Genomic DNA, 19,545 nt, shown 5'->3' with positions numbered 1-19,545 from the left:
AAGGGCCCCTCTGGCACTTGTGATGGGTCCTGCTGCTCTGGTTCCTCTCCCCATGCCATTCTCCATCACCCTGTGAGTACTTCCTTCCTCATCCCCTGCTTGCCCAGGTGTGTCCCAGTCCCAGCTACACCCCCTGCTGGGATCCTCTTCCTCCTCCCCATTGCTCATTGCCCTGCTAGTTCATGACATCCACTTTCCTTCCAACATGCTTTAGCCACTGCTCCCATTGCTTTACCCTATTTTTATTATTATTGCTGTTTAGCATAGTCTTGTAACCATGAGTGAATTCTGTGGGTTTTTTTGATGTTGTGAGCAGCCCTGAGTATGGTTCACAATGGAAAAGCAGCGTATAGAAAAATGATTTTGATGGTTAGGGGAATTTAAATTGAGGCTCAGAGCAAGGCAGTGCTGCTTCTGAGTGCTGCCACACACCACTGTCACCTTACTTGGAGTTGGTCCTGAGGAGCTGTGAACAGGACCTTATCCGGTGCTTGGAATTAATAATTTCTATTGAATGTAGTTGACTGAACTAGTTAAGAAATCTCTGAACCTGAAAGCAGTTTCCATAATTTCCAAGTGAACTGAAGGTGAAAAAAGTTCATTTGGGGGTAGAAAGCTGACTGATTTCTAGTTCATGTTCATGCTGGATGTAAGATGTGGTGCCACAAGCAGAATGTCTCCCAATGGTCTAGGTGATCTTATGGGGCAGGCAGTCTTTCAGGTATATCAGGGGAAGCTTTACCTGTCGCCATTTTGTCTATCAGACATCCTATTCCTTGTGTGTGGCCCCCGGTTTACTTATGGATCCTACAGCTCAGCACAGCAGCTTATAGCATTCTGAATGCTGATTATTTTTTTGAGGTGCAGGTGAGAGGGCAAAGATGAACGTCTTATGGACTAAAAAGTTCATTTGGATGGACTTGAAACAGTTTGCCAAACAAACTAACCAAAACTAATTCATTTTTGGACAGGAAGAACTAGAACCAGAACTAGTTTCTTTTTAAAATGCGCTTTGCCAGCACTGGCCTTTATACCTCCCAGAGCTGAGCAGTCACCACTTGTCACCATGTGCTTGCATGCACTTTGCATCAATCTTTGTTCATCTCAGGAAACACACACCGCAGGCCCAGCCCCACTCCACGCTCTCCTACCCACAGTGCTTTTCCCCAGGTGCACCAACTGGTTGCATTGGTGTTATGCACCAGTCACCCCAACCAGCAACATGCAGGCTTCAAAGAGTCTGGTTCCATCCATGCTCTCTCAGTTGAGGCTTTGGGTTCTGAAGACTTCACCTCAAGACCACAGGCTCAGGGGTTACAAGGCAAGTGACCTAGATTTGCAAGAGGAGGGGGAAAAACAGATCCAAATCAGTGCGAATTTCAGAAGGGGAGCCACAGTGCTCTGCAGCAGCAAAAAGAACAAAGAGGCTTGTGGCACCTGAAAGCCGAAAAAGATTTACCTGTGGTAGAACCTTTTGTGGGATATCATTCACAAACTACTTTTCATCAACCAAACCTAGAGCAACTGACAACATTTAAAGACAAAATCCAATGTGATAAAACAATATTTAAACAGTGGAAATTAGTACATTCCTTCCTTCCTTCCTTTTAAAGAATTTATATTCTGTCTTTCAATAAACTTTTCAGGGCACCTTACAAACAAACAATAATACAGAAACTAGATCAAAATATAATATATAAAAGCAGTATATGAAAATATACACGATTGCTATGCCTTTCTCTACTGCTCAATGCAGCGTGTCTCTGAATTCCAGTTGCTGAGATTCACAAGTGGGAAGAGTGCTGCTGCACTCAGGTTCTTCTTATGGGCTTCCCAAAGATTGCCTCCCTTTCAGACTTTACTTATTGGGGCAGAGGGGTGACTATGGAGGCTATCATGATGTGCTCCTGCACTTCAGAATCTACCACGACACTATTTGATTTACTGAACTACCTAAGTATCAATGAACTAATCAGTTGACTAACATGTTGTTAATCAGATAACCATGAATTTGTGCCATTGTAAAGGTAAAGGTAGGGACGCAGGTGGCGCTGTGGGTTAAAGCCTCAGCGCCTAGGACTTGCCGATCGAAAGGTCGGCGGTTCGAATCCCTGCGGCGGGGTGCGCTCCCGCTGCTCGGTCCCAGCGCCTGCCAACCTAGCAGTTCGAAAGCACCTCCGGGTGCAAGTAGATAAATAGGGACCGCTTACCAGCGGGAAGGTAAACGGCGTTTCCGTGTGCGGCTCTGGCTCTGGCTCACCAGAGCAGCGATGTCACGCTGGCCACGTGACCCGGAAGTGTCTCCGGACAGCGCTGGCCCCTGGCCTCTTGAGTGAGATGGGCGCACAACCCCAGAGTCTGGCAAGACTGGCCCGTACGGGCAGGGGTACCTTTACCTTTACCTTTACTGCTAGGTTGGCAGGCGCTGGGACCGAGCAGCGGGAGCGCACCCCGCCGCAGGGATTCGAACCGCCGACCTTTCGATCGGCAAGCCCTAGGCGCTGAGGCTTTAACCCACAGCGCCACCTGCGTCCCTTAGCGCCATCTGCATCCCTTAGCGCCACCTGCGTCCCTTAGCGCCACCTGCGTCCCTGCGTGCCATTGTACAGTTGCAATATACAGTTGCAATCAAAAAAATTTCAGCCCTCATTACAAATCGGGTTTATTGCATGGCCAGGTGGAGACACCCCCCCCCCAACCCCAGGAGCCACCCAGGTGAATTGAATGATGCATGACAACGTGTTATGGGATTAAAATTGGCCACAACTTTATTTAAACTTTCAGATGTAGGAAGATCTTGGCTTAGGCATTGGGCGTTTATCCCTCCCAGTCCCCAGCTGGGGATCTGAGGCACTCCCCACTGTCTGGGGAGTGGGCTGGCTCTGGAAGACGTATGTTTAAGAAGAGAGCCGGCCCCCATTTTGCCGCAACACTGGGCAGTGAACTGACAACCTTTCAGCATATTGCCAGTGACTCCCTTCAACACAGCCCCTTTAACGGGGAACCGTGGGATCGCCGTGGGGGGGGCGTGTGTCACCGCTTCAAACACCCCCCCCCCATTTAGGGAAGATAGACTAAATTATCGGTTCTCAACCTGTGGTTCCCCAGATGATGTTGGACTACAACTCCCATCTTCCCTGACCACTGGTCATGCTGGCTAGGAATGATGGGAGTTGTAGTCCAACAACATCTGGGGACCGACAGGTTGAGAAACAAAGGATTCCGCCCAAGGCCTACAACCGCCAAAGTTGTGACATTTTGCTACGGGGAAGGTGAAACCTGCCAATGCAGGAAAAATTCCTTCCCAGTCCTTTAACAGCAACCATCGAAAGACCGTAGCAACTCCAACATACCTGTAAAGAGGTTAACCTGCAATAAAGAGCATAAACAAAGGGGTGGGTGAAGCTCTGGAACCGACTGTGGGCTCCCAAGTAGGTTCCTCCCCCTTACACACACAAAGAGCGGATCGGAGTGCAGACTACCGCTTCGTGGTCCGTTCTCTGGCTCCGTCTCTGCCTGTCACAATTGGTTCATTCTGAACTGAGGTTTGGCGGGAATCTCAAGGGGTGTGATGTGGGGAGGTGGACCAGGAGCGTTCTTCCGGGAGTCTTGGAGGATCGGGGGTGCTGTGTGCGGCCACGCAAAGGGCGCCCTCTGGTTGATGAGGAGAGCGGTCACTATCAAAATTTGCAGACTTTCAGCTGTTTACAATGAACAAATCAAAGTTGCATTTTCAGATGAATTTGGGGAAACCACTTGATTCATCCGTTTCGTTGTGCTTTTTCAATGGCCTTTTTCTTTTACTTGCTCTGTGCAAACAGCTGAAAGTCTGCAAATTTTGAATATAAACCTGATTTGCGGGGGGGGGGGGGGGTTGAATAATTTTGATTGCAACTGTATGTGTGAATAAATTTGTTTTCTCCCTGCCCAGAGTTTACTTTTCTCATAATACGCATCCACGATTATCAGCAAACAGCAACTACTAATGTGCAGGAAAGAGAGTGTTGGGGTTTTTTTTGGGGAGAGGGGTTGTATCACGAGGAGCAAAGCAAGCCTCTCCCATCTGATGTCTATTTTGATACCATGCTGGCTAAGGCCTGTAAGCAAAGGATCATGCCCGAGCGCTGGCTTGTGGTCGGAGCAAATAGATTTTACAGGAAATAATAATCTGCTCTCTGTAGACTAATGCACAGCGCGGTTACTGGAAAGCCCAAAGTGAGGCAGGGTGGCTACTACATTTCGGGCGGAAGCTTGGCCTGAAGAGTGATGGTGCTCAGATGAAAGGAAGTGTTAGGGTGTAGTGCATTCAAAGTGTGTGTGTGTGTGTGTGTGTGTGTGTGTGTGTGTGACAAAATCAGGACGATAACGTTCTGAGACTGAGACCAAAGACACTACAGACTTCAAGGAGTTTTGCGGTCATTCCCTCTCGTCACAGAAGCGTGGTCTCATCAGGGCAGATGTCCATGGCCCTGCACAACGAAACGAGCAGGAAGACCTCTAGACACAGTAGGGCTGGCCTACTTACCACATTTTTTTGAAGTCAAGTAATTCAATTTACCATCTAAACAGAAGAGAGGGAGAGAACCATTCAGTCCCGGAGTGTAAAATTACGTAACTGCACCACTGCTATGGAAGAATAGTTCTGGAGAGGGTTTCTAACAGAGAATTTTTCAGGGTCTTCATCAAACTACCATTCCCAGGATTCTTTGGGTGAAGCCATGACAGTTTAATTCAGGGGACAGCAAACTTTTTCAGCAGGGAGCCGGTGGAGGGCCGGACTATATTTTGAAAAATAATAATAAAAATGAACGAATTCCTATGCCCCACAATTAACCCAGAGATGCATTTTTAATAAAAGCACACATTCTACTCATGTAAAAACACGCTGATTCCTGGACCATCTGCGGGCTAGATTTAGAAGGCGATTGGGCCGGATCCGGCCCCTGGGCCTTAGTTTGCCTACCCATGGTTTAATTGGTATACACCAAGATATGTTTTAAACATATAGCCCATTATTGCATTCCACTTGTCCCTTGCTATCTGGGTACTAACCTGCATGGATTTCCTATAAATACGTGCTTCTGCGTGCTGAAAACATCAGGATCAGAGTTCATTCCATTTTTTTCTCAATACATGCCACATTTGCACAATTCTACCCAATTAATACACTTTGCTACAAACAAAATGGCCATAAGAACCTGAGGTATGAAAAATACATCAGAAATGGCTGCTGGGTACCAGGTCCAGGGCTGAGGAACTGCTTCACCCAGTGCAGCCGTAGCAGGACACTCCAAGGCAGCAACACAAATATCATTTTTTTAAAAATCTGTGTATTTAAATAAGATTTCTAGGGCTGCAATCCTATATTCATTTATAGGTCACATCTACATCCTACATCTAAAGCACATTCAATGCATATTTAAAGCACACGCTCCCCCTAAATAATCCTAGGAAGGGTACTGGGAATTGTAGCTCTGTAAGAGGTAAATTATAATACCCAGGATTTGGGGAAGATGTGCTTTAAATGTATTGTGTGTATGCAAATTTTGTGGTGTGTCCCCCCCCCCCACTTTCTGTGTTATGTATGTATTAAAGTTTACCTATCAGAGATAAACTATAGTTCCCAGGATTCTTTGGGGGAAGTCATGTGCTTTAAATGTAAGGTGTGGTTGTGTTCTTACTTGGGAATATCAGTGAAATTTCAATTATCTAAATGCATCAAGTATGGGGTTGTATTGTGAATGTATTCAGTGTTAAAATGTGTATTTCTAAACTTATTTTCTCTAAAAATGCACATTTTAAAATGTGTTTTGATACATTTTCTGAGCAGAGAAGGGTGCTGGAACTTTCAAGAAGTGGGAGACCTGTGGGATAACTCTGAATCCACACATTAGCCGGAAATCTGAGGTTCAGTTCAGATTGGATCAGAATTCACAAAGACAGGATTCCTCAAGCATCATAGCTCTTCTAAACACCCAGGAGGTGACCACAATTCAGCTGGAGGGAGTCAAGCAGTAACCAATCCACAAGGAGTGATCCTTGGAAAACTCTGTGTTGAAAACTGCCCCCTTGTGGTCCAAACATGCAGGCTTTCCTCAGATTCTCCTACAAAGAAATAGCTGGTTTATTATAATTAAGAGGGGAGTGGTGGGGGAGGGATGTCCAATTGCAATATTTTAACCATGACAAGCAAGGGCAGGCTGGGTGGGACAGAAACCACATTCCCATTATTTCAGACATACTAAGTTCGGTCAGTCCCCCCCCCCCCACTCTTCCTCTTCCCCCTGTTTCATTAGCCCACTCTCCCACAATAAGTAATTTTCCCCTCAATGCCTCAAATCACTCTCGATACCGCTGTGGTGCGCGTGTGGCCTGCGTGAAGTATGAGGAGGTCACAGCCAATGTGTCTTCCTTTTGTGTGGGGTTTTCATTAGATGGGAATGACCACAGAATTAAACAGCCCGTAGGCCAGCAGAACTGCCCACTAATTGCTTTAGTGTGTGTTTTATGGTATCACCACAATTTCCCCTCGTCGATACCGGGATTTCTCCACTTAATCCAACGGCCTTCATCAGGATTAAATGAAGACGCAAGGCTCCCTTGTTAGATAAAAACACTGGGGTTGATGCTGCTGCCGTGTTGTTTTTTAATTTATTGAGTCTTTGTGGCCTCTTCAGCCATTTAACCTCAGAGGCTTGTAAAGTTCACAGAGTGATCTCTCAGCCTATTGGTGGGCCAGACCAAAATCTCTAATTACAGAAGAAACACTGACAAAATGGTGACTTCAAGGACTAGATCATTAGCCACTGGCTAACCACGGGAGCTACATTGGTGTCCAGGGATGTGGGTGTCTCTGCAAGGGCCTTGCGGCAGCCATCTTAACCCAACAGCTTGTTGGAACTTGAGGAGGGCCCTGATCCTGGGCCCCGTCAGACAGGGATACAGCCTGTGCAGCAGCACCACTACACACAGGGTCTTCAAGAGAAATACAGAATGGCTGAACAGAGGTATGAGACACCTGTCAAATATCAGTAGACCAGATGGCTGGTCATGTGACAAGGCCTGGCCCTCTGACTAAATGATTCACAAGTCATGGCCTGAGCCAAAAGGAGGCACTGTTTGCTGGTGTCTGCTGCCACAGCCTCTCAGCTTTACCTCTGCCCTCCTGTCTAGCCACACCTAGACCCACCCACTAGAGTTTCCTTTCTTTTCCAGCAAAGCAGTATAGGAGTATAAGGTAAAGGTAAAGGGACCCCTGACCATTAGGGCCAGTCGTGGCTGACTCTGGGGTTGAGGCGCTCATCTTGCTTTACTGGCCGAGGGAACCGGCGTACAGCTTCCAGGTCATGTGGCCAGCATGACTAAGCCGCTTCTGGCGAACCAGAGCACAGAAACGCCGTTTACCTTCCCGCCGGAGCAGTACCTATTTATCTACTTGCACTTTGACATGCTTTCGAACTGCTAGGTTGGCAGGAGCAGGGACCAAGCAACGGGAGCTCACCCCGTCACGGGGATTCGAACCACTGACCTTCTGATCAGCAAGTCCTAGGCTTTGTGGTTTAACCCACAGCATCGGGCTCAAATGTACCAGAGTGGGCAAGTTTTGCAGCCCAGGGGCCACATAAGCAACCATTTGGTGGCTGTGTGCCATTGTTGGGTGGGGCCAGAGGCAAAACTGGACAGACCAATGGCTGCAACAGCAAACTGTGACATTACTATAGTATCTATCATCATGAAAATCTCATGAACATTACAACAACAAAAAAGAATAAAAGAATACATTCACCCCAAACATACAGTACACATTCACACTCACAAAATGAATCTAAACCACCCACACATAACATAATCACTCAACAATCACACCACTCCTTGCACCCACCACATCAGTTCGTTCACCCAGTTCTCAATGGAATAAAACATTCAGCTGTTCTGCTGGCTTTTTTATAATGAACTTAAAATGTTACACTGTTAGCAGTGCCCCAGGTGTACTGATATGGATTTTTGCTGTTATCTTGTTGTGCTATGAGCTGCTTTGGGCACACATATGTGGAAAAGTGGCATATAAATATAAATGTTGGTATCCATCTGTTTTGAGAGACACTGGAGTGTGCCTCTGGGGGTGAAGTCAAACTGCTGTGTTAGCAGTAATAACCACCAATAACCAAGTACAGAAAAACAAGTCGGTTGGATGAAAGCAATCTAATAGGGGCCAAAGAAAAAAGCCCCATCTATTTCTACTCGTGTAGCACAGGCAACGTGAACCGACATTACTGTTTGAGATGAGCATCACTAAAATGTACCCCACCAAGAGTTATTGATCCATTAAATCCATGAATCCATGGACACCTTTGTGGTATCCATGATACCTTCCTAAAGCAATGAATGGTCTTAATATAAGGCCCCATCTACACAAGACATTTAACACACTTTAAACAGCCATGGCTCCCCCTCCCCCAATAATCATGGGACTTGTAGCTTGCTAAGGGTGCTGAGAGTTGTTAGGAGGCCCCTGTTCCTTTCATAGAGCTACCATTTCCAGAGTTCCCTGTGAAGGAGGATTGGTTGCTAAACCACTCTGGAAACACTGCTTTAAATACTGTTTAAAGTGTATAAGACAAGATTTAGTGGGCTTCTGAACTCCCTCACATGTTTAAAGAAGGTAAAATAAATATGCCATAGGGGCTGTACAGCAATGGGAGCTAACTATGCCTCCCGCCAGCCACACAGTCAGTGAGCTCAAGACCACCACCCCGCTTGTGTGGAGGAACTCTGTGTGTATAAGTTGATATGTACACACAGCCCCTTCTCACCCTCTCCAAACACACAGCCAAAACACGTAAGGGGTGTCTGCAAGACAGACAGATCTGACTCACAATCCATCACGAAGCTCCTTTGAATGAACAGGAACTGTGCAAAAGTGCTTTTTTACAGCCCCAGTTCACTTCAACAGGCCTTGTGCAGGAGAATTTCTCAGTGGGTTGTCCTTAGGGGTGGAGAAATTTGTTAGTTTTGGTTTGGCTCTGATCCTTATTTTTTCAATCTTAAATCCAGTTTCCCCCGTTTCTGAATCAGTTTGAAACTTCAAATGCGTTTTCTTTCATATTTCTACTAAGATACGTATTTTAGCAATCTTCCCCAGTATAATACATTTTTGTTTCTTATTTTTACTAACATAGGCATTTATGTGCACACTTTCCCCTAACATATTTATCTATTTTATATATATAGACAGGGTTGGAGGAATGCATTGCAAAAATTCTGAGACTTGCAAATTTCAAAGGAGCAGTCTGGCATTTCAATTCATGTATTGGTTTGGGAAGGGCCAATTAGGTATGTTTGCATTAAAATGCCATCTGAACAAATTTCACCCCCATCCCTGATTATGTCCCATAAATATATGGGTGTGTGCCACTGAAATGCTATGTCTCAGGCACCAACGTGTCTGAGGCTGGGCCTGGCAGACATCAAAAAACAAATGGTCACTGAAAACCTACATTTTCTAAGCCCAAAGGTCAGTGTCTTCTTCATAAGATGTTCCCAGCAGCTTCTGGAACACCTGGATAGATACTAAGAAATATTCAGAGCATATGCATCTTTGCTTGTTGATTTTAATTTAACCAAGTAAGACGCCTCCATCATTGTAATGTCCTGCTCTGTTGCAGAGCCTTGCATTAGCTTTAGAGTCTTTTTTAAGTGGCTTGAGCAAAATGGGGCTCCGTGCGGTTTGCAGGGCACTTTCTGTTTAACTTGCCTCAAAGTGCTCCAAAGAGTTTGCAAGTGCATTAGTGGTCTGGCTTGCGCATTGCTGCTCTAACCCTTAGACCTCTGCCAATCAATCTTGCTGACACCCATTAAAATGAGCTCATGGTGCCGATTTTATGGCCGGATTAAGTGGCATATCTGTCGATCAGACAGTCCAGAAAGAGCGTCACACTGCTAATGATTTTGTTATTGATCTTTAATGATTTCCTACATTAGTACAAGCTGAATTAGCTTCATCAACAAGCTCTAGGAGTGAGGGAGGGGCACCAGCAGAATAGCTGCCTCAATGTAGCAGTGCTCACACAACTGGCTCCTTCATCCCCCCCCCCCCCGTTTATTTGGATTAACAAGAAAAGAATCTGGTATATTTGATTGGTTGATCAAAATATCATAAAACCTTTTACCATCTGCTGCTTCCTTTCTCTGTAGTTAATGTACTACATTAGCCTGAGCCCAAGCTACCCGAGCCCAGGCTGCCAGCATCTAACTAAAAAACAACAGCAACAAATAAATAAATAAATATTTAAAAACCACAAATCTGGACATTTCCTTTAAAAATGTAACAATCCCTCCAGATGGGCATGCTGGCCCTTCAAAAGAGGACATATCTGGGATTTCCCGGGTGTATGGCAACCTTAGCCTTTATTAACACTATACAGCCGTACCTTGGTTTTCAAAGAGAATGCATTCCGGAAGTCTGTTCGACTTCCGAAACATTCGGAAACCAAGGTGTGGCTTCCGATTGGCTTCCAATTGCACAGGTGCACCGGAAACAATAGCAGAAGCCGCATCGGACATACGGCTTTCAAAAAAAGTTAGAAAACCTGAACACTCACTTCCAGATTTCGATCTTTCAGGAGCTGAAATGTACAAGTACCAAAGCATTTGACAACCAAGATATGACTACTAGATAGAAACTACAAGCTCTGATCTGAAATGACCCAAATTCCTTCTGCCATATCAAAAAAACACCTGCCTTTTCCTGTAATTTTTCATCACTGTTTGCTCGCTCTTCCTTGCTCCCTTCTCTGAACTGATTTCATCTGATTGTCATGGTGCAATTGTGTAGTTTAATCCGATGAGGTATGTAGTACAGCAGTGATGCCATCCTGTTTATGATGTGCTTTCTGGTGGCATAGGATCACAATCTAGGAAGGAGAAAGAATGGAGCAGTAACCAATATAAACACACACACGCGCACACACACACACACACTATATGGCTGAACCAACTGCTGGAGGAAATGCCACTCAAGAGAATCAGTGAGCAGTCTCACAAAGCATTTTGCGGGAAGGACCGGTCAATTCTCACCCTCCAATCTCCATTATCAGCCCCAAAATTGAAAACAATTGAAATTTTGAGCAGCTTTGAAAATTGCTCTTACACTGGAAAGTTAAGCCAAAGAGGCTGCCTCAAAGACAGATTTCTGAATATTGTTAAAGACAGTCAAAAGAGAAGGCACAGACGGGAAGGCTAATGTGAAAATTATGCTGCCTGCCTGCAGCCACAGGGAAGAGCATATTATACTTTTACTGTATTTACTTACTACATTGTTATCCCATTATCCTCACACAGCAGCAATGCCTATTGGGTGCACACCTCCTTGATCTCAACTTTGTACCTATTGACTGTCACTGCTGTCAGACAAGTCTACCCAGGTCACAGCATTATGACAATCTAGTGGAAATTTAGTATAATGAAAAATCTCTAAACAGTTTTCTAAACATGCACCTATTACGTGCATTATTATAGGCATAATACTACACACATAGTATACAGATATACACTAAAGCAATTGACCCATAAACATGTGCATACATCAGCACACAGAACTGTATAAAAATAGTGTGCAATGAGTATACTTTATAAAATTATGCTGCAAAAATAACACAATGGGCTTGATTCCTTTATATGTATTATACACACTTTTCCATCTAATTTTGTATATAATTAACTGGGGTTATAAAAACACACACATGACAATGCATGAGTGGCTCAGACGTGAGAGAGAGTTTGATGCAAGAAGCGGTTCAGTGCAAGCAAAGCTCAATCAGATCAGAGCCTTAAAAAACCATGCACAAATCCATTTGTCCTCTATCCTTCATCCAAACCTGCTTAGCTAACTTTCAGGTGCCTTCAGATACAGATAGCACGATTACCTCTATAGCTCCCGTCAGAACTGGAAGCCCTTCTCAAAATGCATCAGCAAATGAATCACTTTGCTACTTTTCTAGCCAAACACGTGGCAAGCATTGTTTCAAAAATTGTCTCTTCAGGCCAAATCTACAGCTGGTTGGAGTCAGCCTCGCTCTGCTGCTGTCCATGGCGCTAAGCCGAATTCTCTCGGCTGACGCTTTGGGCACATGCGCATGTTTAAGACATTTTAAGTTGCGGAGATCTGTGGCCATTCTTAGAAATGTTTTAATGCACAACAGATGGAGCTCAAACACATCCCTGTTGGAAGACGCAATTTCTGCCATGCATTTCCAAGCCTCTTTAGCTCTGTGCTTCTGAGAGGCATGAAGCAGTAGCACCTAGTGTTTCCTGACTATGCAGAATGGCATTTGCCATCTGCCCTATTGATGGCAAACCTACATGGCAAGAGGGGAAGAATTACAAAAGAAGAAGAAGAAGAAGAAAAGGTGCTGGTGTGAGAATATTCTGACAGGCATGCGACACGTGAGGCTGCTTTATACACAAAGTTACAACACTGCTCCATCTCGTTCAGTTCTATCTACACCAACTGGCAGTTTTGGACGAAGGTCTTTCCCACCTCTACCTGGAGTTAAGATGCCGGGGTTTGAGACTGCATGCAAAGCAGAAGCTCTACCCCTAAGCTAAATGTTGAGATTGCCCTTCAATGTTTATCACCTAGATTGGAGACCAAGCAGGCGTACAAGCCACCTGGCCTGCTTGCAAAGCAGATGCTCTACCCTGGATTATATAGATCTTAATGTTGCTTAACAGACACTGGTGACCACTTGGTGTTCCAAGAGATAATTATGATGGTAATAGGTAAAAGAAGGATCTTGAAAAACTGGAATGTGTGTAGAGGACGATCAGAATTATAAAGGGTCTGGAAACTAAGCCTTATGAGGGAGTTGGGTATGTTGAACCTGGGTGAGAGGAGACTTGAGAGGAGATATGATAACCATCTTCAAATACTCAAGGGCTGTCACATGGAAAATGGAACACCTGGTTTCCTCCTGCTCGGGAGGGTAGGACCCATACCAATGGATTCAAGTTGCAAGAAAGTAGATTCCGAATCAACATCAGAAATATTTTTCTGATGCTAAGAGTCATTCAAAGGTGTCTGGTTGTGCTGCAGCAGATGCACCATGGTGTTTTCTCTTCTCTTCGCTCCTCCCAGCAGTCATTCCTCCTCTCGTCACTGCGATGGGTACATGACCTGACTGTCTGTCTCCAGCTACTGTGGTCATCTGCAAGGGATTCACAGCATGGTGAGGTTGATACTGCCAGCCTTCATATCACACTTGCAGACATCTTTGTAGCGCAGAGTTGGTCTGCCAACAGGTTTGGTGCCTGAAGCTAGCTCTCGATAGAGATCCTTGGAGATCCTGGCATCTTCCATTCTGTGGACATGATGAGGCCGTGTAATATACATTTAAGTAATATACAAAAATGTGTATATCACAAGAAATTCATACACAAATGCTGATGGATTTTCATGAGGATAAGGGGGGGGGGAGTTTGCAGATTGCTGCAAAAATGTGAAGAGCTGAAATTAAGAATGGAAAGAAACACCTAAACCTGAAGGAAGGAAAATTAGTCTATCCCAAACTGCATCCTAGCCGCAATCTCTGTTCCGGCCAGCCAAAGGACACAACATTGAGAAGCCTCCATGACCACACTTCCCACGATGGGCTCAGTGGTCTGGATGCACCAATCCCTCCCTGGCTAGTGTGGTTCAGACAGGGAAGCCACTAATGCCTCTTCGCTCCTGGACCCAGGAGTCTTAATGCCTATTGATCCACCAAGTGGCAGGGTGTCGGGTGTCTGCCCCCTGGTACCCATGGTGGTTCACCTCATTGGTTGCAATTGCAGCAGGTCTGCCTGTCAGGGGCCCCAGATAGAGAACAATTGCCTACTTGTGGCCAACACCACAGGGAAGCAAAGGAGGACAATGATCTATGCATGCAAAGTCTAGGGTGGCCATGTACCCCACTTTACAGAGGACGGTTCTCTGCCTGAAATAGTTAGATGGATCAGCCTTTTTCAGGTCTGTATTTGGTGCATGTTCAGACAGAAGTCTGTTCTGTCTATGCATTGATCTATTATATTTTGGGGAGCAGGGGGAAAATCAGCACAAAAATTCATGTTTAAATATTCTTTAAAATACTTATTTAAATATGGATTTTATTACAAAATATATATTTGACCTCAATGCATTTGTAAAGATACTTTCCCCTAAAACATGCATTTAATGCATTTTTAATGCATGTTTGCACAATTTTTTGAGCCAAGAAAAACATTGCAAATGAGCAGTGTGAAATTTGAAGGATAACTTCATTCCAATTTGCACATCAGTCCAGGTGGTGCAGATCAGGTCAGCCTTCATCAAAATTCACTGAAATGTAATTCTTAAAGCATCCCTAAGGTTATCAGAACACAATCCTTTATCTGTTTGAAGAGTTCTCAGTCAGTTCATTCATGCTACTTTAGTTCTCATTCCAATAAAAACAAGAGCAAAACAAAACACAAACCAATAAACCCCACTCAAAATATGTACTCCATAAAACCCATAAAATTTATAAATAAAGGTTTTGGGGTTTTTTAAGGGAGAGGGAAGAAACTACCTGATTCTGGCAGCTGGATTAATTGCTTTACTGGGTGCTTTTTCTGATTCATGTTTTAAAACCTGCTGCTATTCATTTTAAAAGTTTTTAATACTTGTTTTTCTCATTTTATTGGTTGAATTGATTGTTGTGAACTGCCTTGGAGGAATGATAGAATTTTTAAAAAATCATATAAATAAAGAATAAATAAACAATGACATTGTAGAAAGTGTTCCTGCTCCTGCCTGCTAAGGACACTCTGCTTTCTTGCCAATTCCCCCTCCGACTGCAGACCTTTGCATCTCCTAAACAGCTGCTGCTGAGGTCCAAGGGGATCTGCAGAACAGCATGCAGTATAACTCACAGGTGATTGGTGAAACCGGGTCCATCACCCTGCCACCATTGGCTACAACCCAATATTTTGAATTTTTCAGACCACATCATCTTTTTTATAGTTATGATTACATTGTTTTTTGTGTGTTTTTTTAATTTCTGGCCTACAACAGCCTTTACCAACCTGGTGCCCTCCTCCAGATGTTTTGGACTACAACCCCCATCAGACCCAGCAGCTGGGAATTAGGTGGAAACTCTCAGAGAGGTTGCACTCCCCCTGAAGGAACAAGAAGTCACTGGTATCCCGATGGCCCTTGTGGCCAAGATGGCTTTTAAGTGGGTTTGCCAGCTTTGACCATTACTAGGCTAGGATAGCCTGGTCCCGGTAGTTCATGCTGTAATGACCTCCCGCCTGGATTACTCTAATGTGCTTTATATGGGGCTACCTTTGAAGACAATGGTGTGTCCTATTGAGTTCTACCTCCTGCAAGCCCTCTGGAATGAAGTAATAACCAGGTATCTGTTTTAAATACCGTCTTCATCAATAGACAGCTTTCCTCCCACTTTTCTAAAGGACTTTTTATTATCATCATCCCCTTTAAACTTCCTCTATTGAGTTTTCCAATTGGCTCCGTTAACCAAGCATTCTGGCTCCTGCAGAGGGTGGCCTGTTAGCATTGCATTATAAGGCCCAATATCTATTATTCATTGGGAATTTAAAAGCAATCAAAAGGCACTCTGGGTCACTTTGCTATTAAAGCAATCTTCTGCTGCCAATGCCAAGTTTTCTCTCTCACTTAAAATACATTAATGACCCATTACAGGGACGGGATCCGAAACAGGACTTATATATAGGAATGTCTTTGGAGATTTTGAAAAAGATATAAACAAACAGCCTCATTTTAATGTGTTCATTAAGAAGGATTTGAGAGGGACGAGGGACAAGGTATTTTCTGCCCCCGAGTTCCCAGGGGGGACAGGGATATAGGGGGAAAGTCTGACTAGGGGTGACATTTCCTTATAGCCATGAATAATTTGAAGTTTTATTGGAGGGATAAGGAGGGAGAGTCACCAAGTTCCAGAAAAATGGAGCCAGGGATTTAAATAAATATATAAATACATAAATGTAGTCATTTGTCCTCAGAAAATGTTTCGATTTAAAAGAATTCGAGCAAAGATGCTGTCTCCAATTTCTCAATTTACACATTTTTTAAAAAAAATATTTTCCAAATTTTTCAGTAAACATGGAAGATCACATTCATATAGGGTTGCCATATTTTGAAAACAGCCTTCCCGGACAGAACTACCTTTAATGTGGAGGCTGCAGCCAAGCAGAAGCTCTGGCCGCGCAGTTTGCTGTGACCAGAAAGGTCGTGCCTGGGATCGGGCCCAGTCAGGGAGGCTCACCACTCTCCGGCCTCTCTGGTCCTGCCTGGCCCTTCCCCAGCAGCATCAGTGGCCCCCAACAGCTACTCAAGCTGCACCAGAGGGGACGCAGGTGGCAGCCGCTGCAGCTGCCTCAGTGGTGGCTCCACAGCCTCTCCGGTCCTGCCTGGGCCTTCCCCTCCATCGCAGCTTGAGCAGCCGTTGGGGGCCACTTCTTTGGGGGAAGACATGGTTGTTAAATCATAGAGCTTTGAATGCAAGGTGCAGATGTGGCCTTTTACTTGGAGGCTTATGACTTTTAAAGAAGAAGAAGAAGAAGAAGAAGAAGAAGAAGAAGAAGCAGCCTTGTTAAATTTCCAAAGCCATCATCATATGGATTTTTTATTAGGATCAAGATAGGTAGGTAAATAAGTAAGTAGAGAGCTATTTGCATTACACAACATAAGTTAAGACAGTGTGAGAGCTTTTACATGACACAGAAATTTTCCTCAGGCTGGTTGAAGGGGAGGGCAAGGAAGAGAGATTATTTCTGAGGAAAGGCATGATTTGTCTGCTTGACTGATTTGAGTCTTAAAACAAAATTCTGTGGTGTGTCTAAATTAAGCTGGTTGGCACAAAGCTCGTTATTTGGGCATCCAGACATGTAAATCATTTCTGCAAAACTTAGAAGCCAGCAAATGGGTCCTGCCCTGCAGCTGTGGAGATATGGCTTGGATTTTGTCTGCTGTTTTTGCGTGGGTAGGTATGAGGAACCTCTGTCCCTCCAGATGTTGCTGAACTACAACTCCCATCATCCCTGGCTATTGGCCATGCTTGCTGAGGCTGATGGTAGTCAGTGTACAACAATATCTGAAGGACCAAAGGTTCCCCACAAGCAAGGGGAGGCAAGGAGCCTGTTCAAATAGTTCAAGATGCAAGTTAAAAGGGATCAATGGAAATATGGGTAACAGCATTTACTGATGCAAAGACCACTTCCAGGCCTGCTGTAGTGGGACTTCACACACACACACACACACACACACACACACACACACCCCTACTCTCAAGTGCCCTGTGGAAAGGATCCTGATGGGTTTTTTAAATAATAATAATAATAATGTGTGTTTTCACTAGCACAAGGGCTTGTGCACTAGCAGATGGATGAGTTTTTAATGTTGCACAACACATGAATGAATCCAAGGTAAAGGCTAGCTGGAAACTCTTGCAAAAGATTGTGCAATCTGTCATGCAACCAAGTTACCAGCAACCTGCTTATGCATTCACTTGTACAACAATGTTCCGCTGATGCAAAACACTGGAACAAGTATACTGCTAAGTGGCTTTAACTTAGCACTACACTGGATGCCACCCAAATATCTGAACCTTACATGTAAGCCACCTTGACAGGATTTCTAACTGAAAGGCAAGGTATAAATCAGGGGTTGGCAACCTAAGGCCCATGGGCCACAAGCGGCCCATGGGGGTCGTTTAACTGGCCCATGAACCTCTGCCGCCCGCTCGGTCAGCTCCCGTGCACCACATTAAACTGGTGTGGAGCAGGGCAGGGACCGCCTTCCACGACACTGGCCGGCTTCCCATTGGCCGCAGGAAGCTATTGGAGCCAATGGGAAGCTGCGCATGCCTCCTCCATGCCAGAAGGAGCACCGGAAATAGCATTTGCGCATGCATCTGCGGGACCGTTAACCAGCCCAAGCCACAAAAACTTTGCCAACCCCTGGTATAAATAATTGGAACAAACAAACATTTTTCTAAGAAACAAAGAAATAAAAAGTATTAAAAGTAACACAATTTTATTGCTTTAACTGTTTTGTTATGGGATTTTAAATTGTTTTTTAATTTGATATTTGATATCAATTATGTATTGATTTTTTAGAGTTTAAAATTGCTTAGAAGGCATTTGGACACTAAGTAAGCCATTACTATTTTTTACCTGAACATAGAAAGGGAACTTGTGGGAAGGTGGGGGGGGGACCTCACTTAGCAGAAGCAGTGGACAGGATCATTGTCAGGCCTGGATCCCACTGATCCCAGGAGCTAACAGGGAAGTTGAGACAATGTGAGCTTGCACGAGCAAGATGCTGGTGGCCAACCACAGGTGGGAAAAAACCCCAACATCGTCAAAGGGAAGGAAAACCAAAGTGCACAGCCACAGGACCTGAGGCAGACGTTGCAAACTGTTTCCGAAATCCTGTCTCACCGCATGGTTGGTAAACGAGAACAAAGACAATGCTGTTGTTTGGAGTTCCTCTATGCAGAGTTATAGGCAGGTAGCAAGGGCAGCGGTCTCCTTTGGTCCTAGCCAGGATGGGGAGGGAAATACCAGAGACAGGGCATTTCACCATTTTGTAGCAAGAAATCCAGGTTTGCTAGGAAGCGCATCAACTCCAAGCTTTGGGCTCTGACTGAGGGTTGCATCTAACTAAGACTACAATCCTAACCACACTTATGTCTCATGGAATTCAGCTGGACCTCTGAGCAGACATAGGTCATGCCTACACTTTCCATTAAAAGCAGTATTATGCCACTTTAACAGCCATGTTCCTCCCCAAATATCAAGGTCCTGTTTTTCAGTGGCATCAAGGGCAAAAGCTGTCACCATGGTTTGTGAGCTGGGGAAGTATACAGAGTTTGACGGAAGAACAGGAAAACAACAGCGCCACCTAGACGCAATTGACAGTATTGTGGCTGAATGCATCAGGTTAGACAATAAGAGAGATTTCAAACATATGAAGATGACTTCTACTGAGATGGGCTCTTTGTCCACATTTTCGCAATTTCTTGTGACTTTTTAAAAGTTTTTTGTGAAAAATTCATCACCATTTTAGTGTGAATTTCTCCTAATATACACATTTTTGTATGCAATCTTGCCTAACACACATATTTTTCGAAAGTGACTTTCCCAAGTACCTATTAAAATGCATTCTTGCATGTTATTTTCACTAGTACATGGATATATTTGGCTGTAGAACCATACTGCAAGATTCAGAGAACCGTGAACTGTGTTTCCTTTCGTGTGTGTTATTTTGGACAGTGCAAATTATGTAAAGTGCCTTTAAATGAGAACTGATTCAAATGTCTTCCCCAAATGGACCCCACAAATTGACCTACTGTTTTCCCAAGCAGTAGATTGAGCAACTCTCATCCCCCCCTCGAAAGGAAAGAATGCTACTGAAACTTCCCCCAGAAGTTCCTTTGTTCAGGACAAAGCATGTTGGCTGCCTACAGCCAGACAAACATTGTTAATTATTACAGTAGTTAAGGAGAA

At 44.5% G+C, this 19,545-nt stretch overlaps 1 long non-coding RNA gene across 1 annotated transcript in view; it reads right to left on the bottom strand.

Annotated features, from left to right (window-relative positions):
- Positions 1–263: 263 nt before the first annotated feature.
- The window catches only part of LOC307222496, a 56,974-nt gene continuing 37,692 nt past the window's right edge, over positions 264–19,545 (bottom strand). Inside the window, exon 3 of the long non-coding RNA XR_013841775.1 lies at positions 264–1,330. This is a non-coding gene — a long non-coding RNA (uncharacterized lncRNA). The remainder of the gene's footprint in view (positions 1,331–19,545) is intronic.

The sequence above is a fragment of the Podarcis cretensis genome, assembly GCF_951804945.1.
Source record: "Podarcis cretensis genome assembly, chromosome: 8".
Taxonomy (NCBI): Eukaryota; Metazoa; Chordata; class Lepidosauria; order Squamata; family Lacertidae; genus Podarcis; species Podarcis cretensis.
Note: the sequence above shows the minus strand (reverse complement) of the source record. Positions and strands in the feature narration are given on the sequence as shown.